Consider the following 15879-nt stretch of genomic DNA (forward strand, 5'->3'; position numbering starts at 1 on the left):
CCTATAGGGTGGTGAGAGTGTGTGTGAGTGTGTGTGTGAGAGAGAGAGAGAAGCACTTTGAGGTTAGGTTAGGAGAGCTCTTTTGAGAAGACAAAGGTTTCACTTCCACAAACATTTTCTTAGCATCTACTTTGTGCTGCTGAGGATTGAGATGAAAAAACTCAGTCTGTGTCCTCAAGGACCTCATGGTCTACTAGGGGAGAGACATGAATAGAGATGCTCAGTGCATTATGGATGTGGGTGGGTACAATGAAGAGGGGACCCAGTGCTGTGTGTGTGTGTGTGTGTGTGTCCGGGCAACTTCCACTCCTTCCAATCAGTGCAGACAGGAAGGTAGGTTTGTCAAACCTTTCCCTAGCCTGGGATGTTGTTGGCGCGTCTCCTCCTCAATCCTCAGGAGTGGGGAGAAGAAACCCCCCTCCCTGCCCCCGGGCCAACCTGCCTCCGGCTAGCCGGCCGGGCGCCTTACCCAGTCAGACCACTGGGAGGCTGGGGGAGCCGGGTTGGGCGAGGAGGCAAGCGAGATGGGGGAGCTCTTATTTTGACAGGGGCCTCTCCGGGCTCTGGTATGAAGGCAGAAGGAGGCAGCCAGAGAGCCCCGATGCTTATTCAGGCTGGGGAGTGGAGCCGAGTGGAGGGGCGAGCGAGGCTCCGGCAGCGCAGGGGAGCCCGGGGAGGCGGCGGCGCGCGGCGGAGCCAGTGGCTGGACATGCCCCGGACCCGGGGCCGCTGCACCACTGCCGCCGCCCGGAGCCAGACGGCCGGACGCCCGCACACCTGGGTCCCCGGCGCCGCGCAGCCCGGGGGCTGCGACCCGGACCCTCGGCGTCCGACCAACAATAAGCGCCCAGACAGCCCCCTCCCCACCCAGCGCCCGCCATCCCCGCGGGCTTTGGGGAAAGTGAAAGGAGGAGGCGAAGGAAGGAAGGAAGGAAGCAAGCAAGGGAGGAGGAGCGGGAGCAGGAGCCGGAGTCCTGAGGTTCGGGGCCGAGACCCCAGCCCCGCGCCCCGGCCCCGGCGGGTGTGCGCGCTCTCCCGCCGCTGCCCGGCGCCCACGACCATGCTCCGCGGTTGGGAGGCAGGAACCCAGGCACCCAGCGATCCCCGGATAGCCTCCCCCGGGCCGGGCTGGTATTGAGATTCAAGGCGTCCAGGATCAAAAGATCACCGCCTGCCCGCCCTCTCTGCATCTCCAACTGGCGAGCAGGAGGACCCCCATCCACACACCGACCCTGACCTGGTTATGGCTTCCAGCTCCGGCCTGGCGTGAGGACCCCCCAATCCGCGTGAGGTGAGGGGTGGGCTGGGGGCAAGGCGAAAGTCATGCCAGGCCAGCAGAGGCGCGAGGAGGGAGATCCAGTTTAAATCGGGGAGGGGAAACACAGTCGAATTGTCTCTTGCTCTCTGGCACGTACCCCTAGGCTGTTTAAGGTGTGGGGGACGCCCCCAGGGTCAGTGGAGGCTACTCTTAAGCCCCCAATCAGGTTGGCAGCTCCAGAACACCGTGGGGAGGGCTTAGGGGCAGCCAGGGGACCCTGCCACCCTAGCGCAGAGAACAAGGCCGGCCTTGGGCCAGCTGGAGCAGCGAACCTTGCCCTGGGGGCTTCTGGGAGATGTAGTCCCCCTCCCAGGCTCACCAACCCTGTGGGTCTTCGCACCCCAGCCCTCCTCCCCTGACTGATGGGAGCCTCCAGAAGGAGGTGGGTTAGGACTAGGGAGAGCTGGGGGTCAGTCACCCTTTTCCCCTAGGCACTGCCTGCAAGTAGCGGGGGCTGTGACTGAGGAGTCTCTTCTTTCAAGGCTTCTGAGTGATGTGGGCTTGGCTGGGGGTGGGGCAGTCATACAGTTCCTTGGAGGTGTCCCTGCGCTGCTAAGGGGAGGTGGCCCCTGCCTTGATCCAAAGGAACCCTCGGGGAAGAATGCAGGAAGAGAAGTGAGCTTACGCTTCTTGTTCCGCTAGGGTAGGTCCTATTCCAGAGCTGCTGGAATTTGGTTTCAGAAGAGACAGAGGACTACTAAGGAGAGAGTCCCTTGAAGTCTAGGAGTCTGGAGGGTGTCTCTGTGGAGGAATGAGGCTAGGATCAGCTTCTGTCTGTCTGTCCAGCTTCCTTCCTTCCGGGTTTTTCTGACACCCCCTCCCTCCCTCCTCTTTCTGTCTGTCTGCTGCTTGGGGTGGGTGTCTGTGTCTGTGTCTGGGGGGACCTCTGCTGAGAGGAGAAAAAGTGTTGCTCTGAGAGAGGTGACCTGGGCATGTGTTTGAGCCTTCAGAAAGGGGCTCCAAGGCTCCCTGGATCTTTTGCCCTCACTCCCAGCCTTGGTTTAGTGTGAAAGCTGTCTGTGAACTGTGTCTGCTTTAACTCTGCTGCTGCCTCTGAGCAGCTCTCTGGATGAGACCGCCACAGTGAGTGGGCTTCCACTGTCTTCTCCCTCTCTTCTCAGCCTCTCCAGGGTGCAGCCACTTCCGGGCAGGGGCTGCCTTGCTCCTTTGCTGCCTCTCAGCATGGGCCTGGCTACCTTCTTCGGGTCAGAACCACAGTTTCATGACCCCAGAGGAAGAGCGTGCTCAGGCCCTGTCTTCCTGGTGTCAGCTCTGAGGCCCTGATGATAGAGGCCTCAGGACAGGACCGGGAGAGAATGGGTGAAGAAGGTGAGGAGCAGGGAGAGAGACTGGGAGGCTGGTGCCAGGAAGGAAGGTGCCACCTCCCCCAGGTGATTTGCCTCCTTGGCCTTGGAGAGCCAGGTCTGGAAGGCCAGCCTTCTGGCCACCTCCCTCTAGGGGTTCCCTGCTTGCCCATGTTGCTCCTGAGTGGTGTGGGGTGATGGCTCACAGCAGGAAGGGTGCTGAGGGGCAGGTGGAATACCTAAAATCTTGGATCCAGAGTGACTTTTGTGCCTGGAGTAGAAGGGGTCCCATGACTGGTGATGGGTTCTGGAGGCCCATATGGAGGTTCAGAATGAGTTTCTACTAGGATGGGGAGTCATAGGATTGGAGAGATACTACAGGGTCCTAGAGAGGGAGTGGCAGTCCACAGAAATCTAGCGCCTCAGTGGCAGTTTAGGACCTATTGATCTCGCTTGTTGAATCTGTGTTGGGTACCCATGACCCTGCTTAGCTAGTTCCTGCCTTTGGAGTCCTGGTACCTGGGTTAAGCGGGAGCCCTAGGCTGGGATCTCAACTTCCACACCAGGCAGGACAGTAGCCTCTAGGCAGAGGCCTAGGGGGTGGCAGTGTCGGCTCAGCAAGGGCTGGAATGCCTGGCACCTGCTTTAGATTAAAGGAGATGCCGAGCAAAGGGGAGCTGCCTGCCTGTCAGGGGAGTGGCTGGGATGGAGCTCCATGGAGCCCAGGAGTGGAGAGGGAGGAAAGGACCAGGGTTGCAGCAGCAGCAGCCCAGGCAGGAGTGGAGGAAGCCACTGTCACCCAGCTCTGCAGCCCTCCTCCAGGGAGTCTGAGAGCCACTGTCACCTAGCTCTGCAGCCCTCCTCCAGGGAGTCCAATAGGAGGAGCTGGAGGCACCCACACTGCCCCTAGCACCACACACTGAAGTTCTGTCCCAGGACCTGGGGCAGCTCTGGAGAGCTGGGGTGTTCAAGTGTCTGGTCTTCCCAGGATCAGAAGAGGCCCACAGGGAGGTGTAGGGGGGTCCTTTGGGATTCTCATGGTCCTGCTGCCATGCTGGCTCTTTCTGGGGCTCTTTGGCTGCTGAGAGTGAGGTCTCTCAAGAGCCTGGGCACCCAGGGGTGACAGGGGAATGGCATCCCTTGCTTCCTTGTGCCAGAGCCCTGGGCACTGCCCGGGTGCTGACCTCTGATGGGGGGAGGGGGCAGAAGGGGGATGGCACCGTGGGAAAGTGGGCAGCTGTGGGAGCCAAGTGGGTACAGGCTGGGTGCCGCAGGCAGGGAGCCTCTGCCAGGCCCGCTCTCCCTGGGGTGGGGCGACTGTTCCATGGACTGGCTCAACCTGTTGAGCGCCTGGCTGCTCTAGCTCGGCATGTGTGCCCCTGCCTGCCAGCCCTGCCAGCTGCCCACCCATAGCCACACTGTGGGGGCTGCCCTCGGAACTGAGGAAACAAGGCTCTAACTGGCCAGAGGGGCCGGGATGGGGCCGGTGGGAGCTCCTGCCAGGGCTGAGGAGCCCATCTGAGTCCCAGAGCTGGGGCTGAAGCCAGTTGGAGGGCTGGAAGGCCAGGACTAGGAGGGGAAGGCCAGAGCACTGCACCTCCTGAGCTGGTGCATGTCACTTGGCTCGGCGGCCCTGAAGGCTGCCTGGACTTACAGCCTGGAATTTCCTCTGCCTGGTGCCAGGGCCAGGCCTCCGAGCCCCACCCCCAGCCTGGACTGACCTCCCCTCCCTCCCCTCCTCGGGGAGAGCTCAGCCTGACTTTCCCTGGAGGCTGGGGGAGGGGCAGTAAGGGCATTCTGGCTGCTGTGGGAGGGGCGACTTCCTGGGTGTGGGCATGTGTTGCACTGCCTCAGTCTCCCCGAGGGTTCCGCATCCCTGTGGAGAGGAAGAAAGCATTGGGTTCCCAGGGGGATGCCCACAGCCTGCTCTGAGTGTGGGGGGTCCTGGAACCTGTAGAAGACCCCTGACTCCTGCAGGCCCTTGCTGTCTCCCTATCCCCTGTGACCCCTTAGCTTTCCACCCACTTTGGGCTGTGCTTGCTGGTGGGGAAGGGGAGCCAGGGTACCACTCTGGAGAGCAGAAGGTGGTCACTACTGCCCAGGAGTAGGGGAAAAGACACAGACAGCTTCCCTCTGATTCTCCATGCTGAGGGGGAGGGGCGGCCTCCCCTGCTTTCTCACTTTTTCTGTCAGTGACGAAAGCAGAGGCCTCTCCTTTGCAGCCCAGGCCCTCCCTGCTTGGCCCTGGACCGGTCCCCCTCCTAACCTTGGTGTTTTATTCTAGGCCCCCTTCCGCCAGGGCTGGGACTCCCTCTGTCCATTCCCGATCCTTCTCCAATGGACTGGTAGCCCTGGGCTGGCCTGTTTTCCCCTCCTCCTCACTCTGCACTTCCCCACCCCCAGCCTCAACTGGGAATGGCCCTGAATCCAGCAATTCCAGCATTTCGAAACCAGGATTGTTTTGAAATCCCTGAGTGGTTCTCCACCCCCCCCGCAGGCTCCCCTCCTCCCCAGAGCACTGCCTTCTAATCCGACTTCACACACTGTACGCTGCAAGTTTGTGTGTTTGAGTTTGTGTGCTAGCACATGGCTGCGTACTACTTTGTGTGTGTGTGTGTAAGTGTGTGTGTGTGTGTGTGTCTAGTGTGGGTGTATCTTCTGTCGGCGGTTCTGTTTGGCAGTTCTGTGTGATTGGCCGATGTCATGTGTGTTTCCTGAGCTCCCCGAGGCTGTCTCTATGAATACGGTAGCCTCTATGGGTCTTAAGGGGCCACTCTTGGAGAATTTGGAGTGCTTTTTAGGAAACGTCTTTGGATGTGCATCTTTGGGAGTTGCGTCTGCGTTGTCAGTGTCCGGGGTACCTCTGGTGAGTGTGTGTGCTGGGGGCGTGTCTCGTCCACGTGCATGTGCATGTGCGTGCACACACATGCGCTTCACTTCTCTTCCCTCCTCTCTCCTCCCTGGGAACGTGTCTGGGGTGTGTAGTCACAGGTCTCCCCACAGCTCCCTGGGACGTGGAGTCCTCTGCCCTTTGATAGGGAAGTTTCCTGGAGTGGGACCAAGGCTTCTGGCAGTTCCGTGGTCCTTGGAGAGAGAGTGGTGCAGTGGGGACTTTGTGATGAACCCTCCCTGGGAACTGGGTTCTCTCCCTCTACCCCTCACGGGCACCTAGCACCTTGTAAGGTCCCCATACCACCTGTCCACCCTCTTCTGGTCCTGATTATACAGTGGTGGTTGTTACAGGGAGGCCCGGTGCTCTAAAGGAAAAGGGGTGGGGAAAGGGAGCTAACCCCCCACCCTGGGGTCACTTGCTTCATTGAGGGCAAGGAACAGCCAATCACATTAGACCTGGGAGCTTGGTGGCAAATTTAAGGTTCAGAAAAAGTTGACTTCTCCAGTGAGGGCCAAATAGCTAAACAAGAGAAGACACTCATATTTCCAGCCTGAGCAGAAGACAGAGGGGTCTGGAATCCAGGCATCTAGGGTGGGGCCAGCTGCCCTTGTAGCCTTGATCGATTGTGGGAAGCCCTTCTTGATGTTTAATCTCATTCCCTCCTACTACACTTAGGCAGTATTCTACATAAGAGGAGGTTCCTAGGGTTTTTTGATTTGGGGCCAAAGAGAGGACGGTGATAGCAGAGTTATATCGGCATGGGATGCAGGCACTAGAACCTCCATAACCTTTCTGTATCTCAGTTTTCCATCCTGGGATCTCAGGCTAGAATGGAATGCATTCCTCCAGAAGCACTTGTGACAAATCAGTGAGGAAGCAGAGTGCTGGGGCTGGGGCTGATTGTGTGTGTGAGTCAGAGACCTGTGGAGACAGCAGCAGGAGGTGGACACAAGGATAAGCTGTCCCTTTTACGTCCCCACCCCCAGTGGCCTCTGGTCCCAGAGCACAGTGGGAGGAAGGGAGGGGTACAGGTTGGTGCCATGCTCAGTGACCCAGCAGGGGGAGGGCCTTGGCAAGGAATGTTCAGTTTGTTTCTCAATCTCTGTCTCTGAGACACGCACACACGTCACTGCAGACACCTTTAGGAGATGAGCTCAGAAAAGTCACCTAGGTGGCGGCAGGGCAGGGCAGTGCCAGATGGGGCCGTGTGGAACCAGCCTTTTGCTGGTAGATGCCCTGCTCTATATGAGCCTTAGAATGGAAAGTTGAGCACAGCCAAAGTCTTCTCCCCAGCAGCCCCCATCTCAGGTCTGGGAGGAACACAGGCTGGAGAGGGTTAAGTCTGGTTGGCAGGGACACCCCCCGCCCAGTGCAGTGAGAGAGAGGGAGGGGTGGTTAGCAGCTTGCTCTAGTTGGCGTCTCTCCCAGAATTCTTCGGAAAAGAACTCCCCTTTGACCCCCCAGTACAAACTGAGCCCAGCCACCAGCCTCCCTCCCGCCTGCTGTGGGAGCTTCGCCCAGCCCCCTCCTACTGAATTGCTAAACCTATTCCCTCGCCCCAGGCCCTCCCAACCAGACCAGGTCCTCAGGACTTGGCGTCTTCAGGGGACCAGGGCTATAGCCAGGGAGACCACACAGGGACACAGAATACACAGGCATTCTTTTCCCTGACATAGGATAACCTGGAGGTAGCTGGCACTAGAATCCAGGGTCCTCCAGCCTCCCCATCCCTCTCCTCCCCCAGGTCCTCAGGCCAGGTCGTGGGAGTCCTCTGCCTCTCCTCCTCCCCATGGGGCCAAGCTCTAAGGGAGCGCTAAGGTCTTCCAGTGCTTTCTCCTCTCTTCCAGGCTAGGGAGGGGATAGCGTGGTGGGTGGGGGGTGCAGGGGGGTGGTGCAGCTGGGTCAGGCTTGGCTCCCAGCCAATCCACAGAAGTCCTAGCGGGGGTGGGGGGTGGCAAATGAGTAGCTCAGAGACTTCCTGGAGCTGCAGGCTGTGTGGACTGTGTGTACATGTTTATGTGGTATGTTGGTGGGGGTGCTGGGGTGATGGGAGGAGCGGGGGCATAGGTTGCTGGAAGGGGGCTTCTAGCTTTGACCCTCTCTCCACAGGGAGCCCCCATCCCAGACCACACCCTTGAGCCTGAGCCCGGCATTATTCCTGAGGTGAGAGGTCTGTGTGCCCCTGTGTGTCCCTCTCAGCCTCCCTGATTTCTGTCTGCGGTGGCCGCGTTATCCTGGCTTAGCCTCTTGCTTGGCTTTTTGTCTTTTGGGCACCCTCCTCTTGGCTTTCTGCCCCCATCTCTCCTTTCATTCCCCTCCCTCCAGAGGAGGGAGGTCTCCTCTGGCTCCTGGTGGGCAAACAGCCTGACCAGAACCCTAGACCCAGTCGGGTGGGGAGTGGGGCCGGGCCGGGAGGGGTTAGAGCCAGGCTCCAGTGAGAGTCCAGCCCTTCTCTATCTCAGCCGATCTCACCCCCCACCCGCCCCACCCTGCGGGAGGCGAGGAGATTCCGTCCAATCGCCCTGGAGGGCAAGGTACGATTTCCTGGTTATCCCAAGTCCTTGCTCCTCCTCGCTGGCTTGGCCTTTTCTGGCTCAGTCAAAGCCAGAGTGGCTGCCAGCCACAGTAGCGTGGTTTCAGCCCTGGCCCCCTGGTCCCCTAGTGTACACATGTGTGCGTGTACTCACACACACACACGCGTGCGTGCGCGCGCCAGACTCTTTCCCTCCATCAGCCCCCCTTCCTTACTTAGCAACAACTCCCTGAATTCACAACAAACACTCCTGAGGGCTCCCGGTCCGACTAGGGAAAGCTGGAGGAAGCTGGGGACTGGGAGGAGGCGCTTCTCCTAGACCATCCCCAGGAGGGAGGGGCTTCTCATCCCCTCACCTCAGCCCACACCCTCCCCATTGAAGCCACCCCCCAGGGACACCGAGGAAGTGGTCCTGCTCTCTACTGAGGAATGAAAGAAATGGGGAGCATTGGCCAGGTGTGGCTGAGCAGGTGGGTGGGGAGCAGGGCTGGGACTCCACCCTCACTGGTGAGTCCCACTTGACCTTTGACCCCCACCTGGGGCCTCTCACAAGCCCATGGTAACTCTTGGCAGGGGCTCTGTGCTGTTGTCTCAATGACTGGCCTTGTGCCCTCCTCTGACCAGCAGGGACAAGGATGGGTGAGGAGGTAACGGACTGGAGTTGGGCGGGGCTGGGGGAAGCTGGAGAACTTTGCTGTGTCCTGGCAGCACAGGCCAGGCCAGGCGGGTACCTGGGTTGAAGGAGTGGGGAGTGGTGCTCTCTCTCTCATCTTCCCTGGGCAAGCCCTGGGCACATCAGGCATGGAGGGAGGATGTGAGGAGCGAGAGGGTGGGGCCTGGGCACCCATGCTTGCTTTCATCATCGTTCAGAGGACTGATACTGTGGTGCATCTGGAGTGTTGTGAAATGGCCCAGAACCCAGATGCCAGGGAGTCTGAATTCAAATCCTGCTTCTTCTAAAATTATGGGCCTTAGGCGAGTTATTTCACTTCTTGGCACTTCCCTTTTCTTGGTGGGAAAGTGAGCATAATAAGAATACTTTCTTACCAGACTGTTCTGAGGATTAAATTAGATGATGCACTGGAAGCATTTAGGACTGTGAAGTTACAAAGTAAATGCTCAATAAATGTTGGTGATCCTTCTATTTTATTAGTCAGAGCTCTTCACAGGAACTTTTGACCCTCCCAGGGGTTTTAGCCCAGAAAGAATTGATAGTGAGAAGAGGGAGTGTGGGGGTGGGGAAGAGACAGCCTTTCCACACTCCAGATTCCTGGATTCTAATACCCCTCCAGACCCACTGTTTGCTACCTCCGTTTCCCCATCGTTGGTGCTTACTGACTTCTTGATTGCAAGTTTGCCAAATAGCCAGGGGCCTGGAGAAGGCCCAGGGAGCTTAGGACACGCCTCCCTCGCTATCTTCAGGCTTCTCAGGGCCAGCCCTCCTCCCTGAGGCTGTTTGCTCAGTTCTGCTCCAGCACTCCTCCCACTGCCCCATCCCCTGCTGCTCTGCTCTCACCAGGCAAACAAGACATTCCGTCCTTAAATGGCTTAAATGGCCGCCTCCTCTCCTTCCTGGCCTAGGGGTCAGGGACCTGGCTTGGGGAGTGAAGTGTCAGTGTGGAGCTGTGACCTGGATGGCAGCTGTTAGGAACACCTCAGGGCCCTGGGCCCCCAGATTCCCTGTGCCCTGCCCGGGCATTTCCCTGAGGGGCAGTGCCCAGGCCTATGATAATGTGGGGGAGCCCTGAGGGGCCAAACAGGCACCTGCTGGACACAGATGGTCAGGGAGGGGGCATCCTGAAGCCCAGAAGGGGAGTGGAGTAATATCAGCATCCACAGCGTCCAAGGGACACCTCCAGAGTCCTTCCCTGAGCTGCAAGGGGGAGTGTGGACAGGCTAGGAAAAGTTCTGCCTTAACCCTGTGTGCTGGCAAGGGAGAATGCTGAGTGGGGCCGGCGGCCAGGGCTCCTATAGGCCCTGGGGTGAGAGTGGGATGGTGGAGGGGCTGAGGCTTGGGAGCTTCTGAATGAGGAGCCCAGGAGTGGGCGGCAGGGATGGGGTGCCCACAATGAGGTGTGGAAGCTATGCAGATAGGTGGGTAAAATCTTCTGGGGACTAAGATGTGGTAGAAGTCCCTAGGATCCCAGGGCCCCTGGGTCTGAGGCCTGGACTGAGCTAGCAGGTGTCTCTCCGGCGTGGTACCGAGAGGGGTGGGCTGGAGCCCCTGGCCCTGCTTACCATGTGCCTCTGGATCCAGAGAGGACACCTCCCTTCCATGGGCCAGGGGAATGAGGGCTCAGGGTCTGCCTGGGCCATGCCTCACTGCTGGGCTGGCCATGCCTCCTGTGCCCAGCCCCTGGGGCCTGTTCCTTGGGCAGGCTGGGGCTATTTTTGGGATCGGGCTGGGGCTCTGGGGCTGGTTTCAGATGTTCCAATGTGAACGGGAGAAAATGGGAACAGATGGCTGGAGGGTTCCGATCAGTGGGTACTGCTGGGCGCAGGTTATTTTTAGGACCTTGTTAACCCTTTGGGGGCTTGTGGGGCCACCCGGAGAGATATAGCCCTCTCTAGTTGAGAAGAGAACAGGTTTTCTTCCTGGGCCCCCTACTTTCCAGAACTGCTTGTCAATTGTTCCTTTGAGATCCATGGCTAGAGAGTAGGCTTAAGCTTTCTCCCAGCCCAAGTACTACAGGGTGACAGCCAAGGGACAGGCAGGGAGAAGGGTACCTGGCAGAGGGGAGGCTGGCTCTCTTGAAGGGAAATTCCCCTTTACTTGCCTCTTGGACTTTTGAGACATGGTCCTGAGGCTAAGAGAGTGGACAGCCGCCCAGCCCCTCTCTGTTTTCATGCTCTGGGTTTGAGTGTGTCGGTGAGCCCAGGATGCCCAGGACTGTGCCAGTGGAGGGAGCTGGCCTCTGAGAGGAAGGCAGGGAAGGAGCTGGGTCTTGGTACTTGATACCGCTAATATGATGCCCACGGGCCCTGTTCTCTTGGACACTCACAGGGAAAATATCTGGACAGTGCCTTCCTTTACCAAATGCCCACATATTTGGGTGCCATGGCAGAAGGTAAAAATGAGGACATTAAGGCCAGAAGTGGTTTGTTGAGGGCTGGTGTGTCTTAGGCATTCTGTTAGTTTCACATGGTTACCTCACTGTATAAAATTATTCTCATTTTGCAGATGAGGAAACCGAGGCTCAGAGGGATAAAGGGAAGGACAAGGCCCCATAGATAAGAAGGGGCAGGGTGTGATTGACACTATCTGACTACAAACTCAGTTTTTTGTTTTTTTTTTGAGACGGAGTCTTGCTCTGTCGCCCAGGCTGGAGTGCAGTGGTGCATCTCAGCTCACTGCAACCTCTGCCTCCCGGATTCAAGCAATTCTCTGCTTCAGCCTCCCGAATAGCTGGGATTACAGGTGCCCACTACCATGCCCGGCTAATTTTTGTGTTTTTAGTACAGACAGGGTTTCACCATCATGGCCTGGCTCATCTTGAACTCCTGACCTCTTGATCCACCTGCCTTGGCCTCCCAAAGTGCTGGGATTACAGGCGTGAGCCACTGCGCCCAGCCCTCAAACTCAGTTCTTATTCCACTGCATCCTACTGCCTGCCAGGGCCCCAGCCCCAGAGGGCGAGGCCGCCAGGCACCAGACCTCCTCTGGGAGCAGCTTTACTGAATGGGTATGGGAGAGAAGGCCTGGGGACAGGGGACCTTGCCTGTCACTGCTCTCACAATCCCCTAAGCCCTTTTTGCCTGAGGGTGCCAGGACTGACACCAGAAACCCCATGTGGCCTTCCTGTCTCCCCTGCAGAGGATCACAGGCATACATCCTGTCTCATCACCCCCACCCCTCCCGGCCTGGCCCACGTGCGCCTGCATCCTGGAGGGTCATGACAGTCTCGATGTCAATGTGGGCAGAGCTCATGGAGTCCCCAGGTGCTGCTGGTGCCAAGAGTGTGGGCCAGCAGGCGAGGTGAGGGGCCAGGAGGATGCCTCTGCCTCTGGCTGTACCTGGGGAGAGAGCAGAGCAGGCAGGCGGGCGGGCGGGCGCTGGGTGAGGTCCCACCGTGGTGCGCTTGGCTGTGCCAGCAGTCTGCTGCACTCCATCCTCCCACAATGGTCCCATTGTTCCCAGCAGCCAGGCAGTTTGGAGGAGGTTCCTCGGCCACCCCTACCCCCCTAAATAGGGACCAGATTAACCCCTTGGAGGACTGAGGCCAGGTGAGGGCCCACAGGGAGCTGCCTTGCCCATCTCTGCCTGTTCTGGGAACCCAGGCTTGGGAAGTTACCTTCTACCCACATGAACCCAGCACCAGACCACCTCCTGAGATGGGAGCCTCCATAGCGTAGAGAGTGGCACCTGGATCATCTCCTATCCCCACCCTGGTGCAGGTGCCAGGGGACAGGAAGTACCAGTGGGGCGGCGGGCAGAGACCAGATATATTTGGGCCGGTGGGGCTAATTCCAGCCACCACTGCCTGCCCTACTGGCTTCTGAGCTCCTTTCCTTCCTGTGAAACCAGAGCTAGGTTGGGCCTAGCTCAGGATTTCGGTGGATTTAAAGAGGCAGCACCATCCCTGCCAGCCTGGCTCCCTCTCCCCTGCCCAGGTAGGGTCTGGGGCAGAGAGAGGACTGGAGAGCTTCTTGCTCCTCCCTCGCCCTGGGCTAACCCCTGGCCCTTGCCTCTGTGGGGGTACCAGGCTTTTGGCACTCCTCTCTCCCAGAGCCTTGGGCGGGTGGGGTGGGCGGGGGTGGGCTGTGGTTTCCTGTGTTGGTTGTTTGTGCCTGGCCCAGAGTGCCCGCCGCCTGCCTGGGCTTCCTGCCCTGTCTTGTTTCCTTGTGCCCCCCACCCCCTCTCCACCCCTCCCCCCACTGTGGGAGGGAGCAGCTGGGGATTGGGTGGCTGTCTTTGGGGGCACCCCACTGCCAGGCCATGATTGCTGCCCAAGGCCTGACCACACTGACAATGACTGTAGGAGCCAAGAGAAGTGAGGTGACCTCAGGCCTGTCCAAGCAATGCCACTTGTCCCTGCGAGCTCCAGAAGGGACAGTGGGCCAGAATGGGCAAAACCACCGATCGCCCCCCAGTACCCTGTTCAACGATCCCAGACCAGAAAGGTCTGGGACCAGGAGTTTCCATGGCCCTGTGGAGCTGGGGTTGTCTGACATTACCCTAGGGCTGCAGGTGGGGTGGGGCTGGAAACTCCCAGGGAAAACCTCCCAAGCAAAAATGGCTGATTTGCATGGTCTCCTTTGGCACAGGGTGGGGGGAAGTGGGGAGAGCTACTAGGAACCAGGGCCATGGGAAGGCCCCCTAAGCCTGGAAGTCCCCACATCGAGGGTCCCAGAGCAGCACCTTGGTCCTTGAGCAGATTTCCTGCTGGGCTACGAATCCTTGACCTCCCCACCCGCTGAGTCACCACCTCAGGAAGAGGAAGTGACCTGAGTTGTGGAGAGAGCTTCTGAGGTCTGAGGGGTCCTGACACCCAGGAGAAAGGGGGTTTGGGACCCTGTCGTCTTAGGCGCTGTATCTCCCTGAGCCAGAGGCCAAGGATCTCGTTTGCTCTGTTGTCCCCAGCAGGGTCCTGAGCCCTCGCGTCATCACAGGGGGCCCTGGCAGACAGAAGTATGGACCCTCCAAAACATTTTCTTACTGCCTCTTTGGGGTGGTTTTGAGCTAGGCAGTGACACTGGTGGGCCAGCTGGTGAGCCAAGCAGAGGCTCCCAACGTGGGGGCAGCGGGAAGCAGGCAGGTTGCCACTGGATGTGTGAATGCCTGCCCTACCTGTGGTAGTTGTGTGTGGAGCAGAGCCGGTGTGTCACACCTGGAGGCTCTGGGCATCTGAGCCTTCCTCAGCTCCCTCCCCCAGCCAGGATCAGGTCCACTTTAACCCTTTGCAACCCTTAGGCTGCTGGCTCCTACCCTCGCAGTCACTCAGGGTGGGGGTGGCGGGTGGGGAACGGATGGATATCTCAGGCCCTTTGTCAAGCCGCCTCCTCCGCTCCTCCGGGCACATTCATTCTCCTGGTATGCGCCTGGCCTTCCACTCAGGTGACTTGCACCTGCTCCCTGTTTGTGAGCTTGCTACCCCTCCCCACCTAACCCCCTAAGAGGGAGGCACGGTGATGTGTTCCCAGAGCCCCATCCCTTTGCTTTCTTGCACCTCAAGGGCCTCTGGCCTGGTGCTAGGAAGCCCCCTTTACTTGGTACTTCAAAATTGCATTGGGCTGAGATCAGCCCTCTTGCTTCCCATCACCAGGCCTTCTAGGTGTCTTCAGAGACTGTGAGTGTGTGGAGGAGGAGGGGTCTTTGGGAGCTGGGGCAGACTCTTGAGGGGCAAAGCGGGGAGGTGTGAGATGGGAAAGTCCTGACTCATCCACGCTTGACTCAGCTCGCCCTGCGGCGGGGTGGGAGAGAGGGGGTGGAGTCCCAGAGGGGAGGGTGACTGAAAGAGTCTTCTGGGGAGGAGCCTGGGCCTGAAAGGCCACTGGAGAGGACTGATTTGCTAATAGCCCCTTCCCAAATTCTTACAGGTTCTCAATTTTTGAGGCTGTGAACATAGGTAGTGAGTGGCCCTTGCCCTGCCCCTCCCCCCTTATGGGGGGCCTGGGCACTGTGGCTGGAATGTGGGAAGCCCACCTATCTGATGCAGGCTCAGAGGAGCAGTCATGGCTGGGGTGGCGAGGTGGGGCCACTGCAGTGTCTGGAATGAGGGTCCCCACACTGCCACGTACTGGATATATGACTCAAGGTCACATGACTTCCTCTTCCCAGACCTCAGTTTCCTCGTTGAAATGGGGTCGATCCTTTTGAGAATCTGCGAGTTGGTGAAGGGAGAGCCTGAGATGCATGCCAGCCAGGAGCCTGCTCAGGGCCCTGCTGTCTCCAGTGACTCCAGCCTCTGCCTCTGCTCTTCCCTGGTTGTGATGGAGAAGCTGGGGGTGGCGGGCTGTTTCCCAGGCAGGTCCTGGACTTTGGAACCTTCCCCCAGGAGCCTTCCTCCCCAGAGACAGGGCTGGAGTGGCGAAGGCCAATGTGCCCTAGGGTTAAGTTGGGGTTACACTCCCGCAGGGTGGCAGGTGGGGCCCCCTCACCCCGAGGTCCCCGCCCAGCCTCCAGCAGCCTCGCAGGGAGCATCAGGAGTGTGCACCGGTGTCTGGCCGGGCCTGTCACCGGGACGAGGCTCATGGGCCCAAGACTCCTCCCCTTTGACCGGGATCGACTGCTGGAGGGCGGGTAGGGGAGGCGAGGGGGAGCCAGAGCTGGGGGCAACTGGGTGAGGCCTCTGTGTTTGTGTAAGTCTGTTGCTGTATCTATGGCCCTGTGCGTGTTTCTTTGTAACAACCAGGCTCAACTTTCTTCGGCTCTCTTGTGGCCGGCCTCAGTCTTTTCATCTGTTCAATGAGTCCGGCGCTCCCACTCAGCCCTCGGGCAGCCCCGGTGTCTGCGCGTGCCCCAGGCTGTCTCCGTGGCTCCCACTCCGGCCCGGCGCTTCCCTGGCCTCCCGCGCGCCTCTAGCTTCCTGGGCTCCGTGCGTGTCTTTGTCTCCCTGTCCACGTGTGAGCTGTTGAGTGTGTGTGAGTCAGAGTTCGGGTGTCTGTGGGTCTCCGAGCCCCTACCGGCAGCACCGGGTGCTCGCCAAGCTTTTGCCGGCTGGCGCGCGCCCAGCTCCTGGCGGGACTTGTCCGTGTGTCTGTCCGCGCGCGGGGCCTGGAGAAGCACGCTGCAGTCCTGTCCGCCTCCCGCTCGCTGCCTCGCTGGCTGTCGCTCTCTCGCTCTGCCTCTCCGCCCGGGCTCTGCCGAAGGGGGCGGGGTGGGGTGCAGGGC

At 59.4% G+C, this 15879-nt stretch overlaps 1 protein-coding gene across 1 annotated transcript in view; it reads left to right on the top strand.

The window, feature by feature from the left end:
- The first annotated feature begins 1116 nt into the window (after positions 1–1116).
- The window catches only part of BCL9L (BCL9 like), a 33622-nt gene continuing 18859 nt past the window's right edge, over positions 1117–15879 (top strand). Inside the window, 2 exon segments of the mRNA XM_017870548.1 lie at positions 1117–1291; positions 7625–7678. The gene's annotated coding sequence lies outside the window, so the exon portion shown is untranslated.

This window comes from Rhinopithecus bieti, unplaced genomic scaffold, assembly GCF_001698545.2.
Source record: "Rhinopithecus bieti isolate Rb0 unplaced genomic scaffold, ASM169854v2 scaffold_5002, whole genome shotgun sequence".
NCBI lineage: Eukaryota > Metazoa > Chordata > Mammalia > Primates > Cercopithecidae > Rhinopithecus > Rhinopithecus bieti.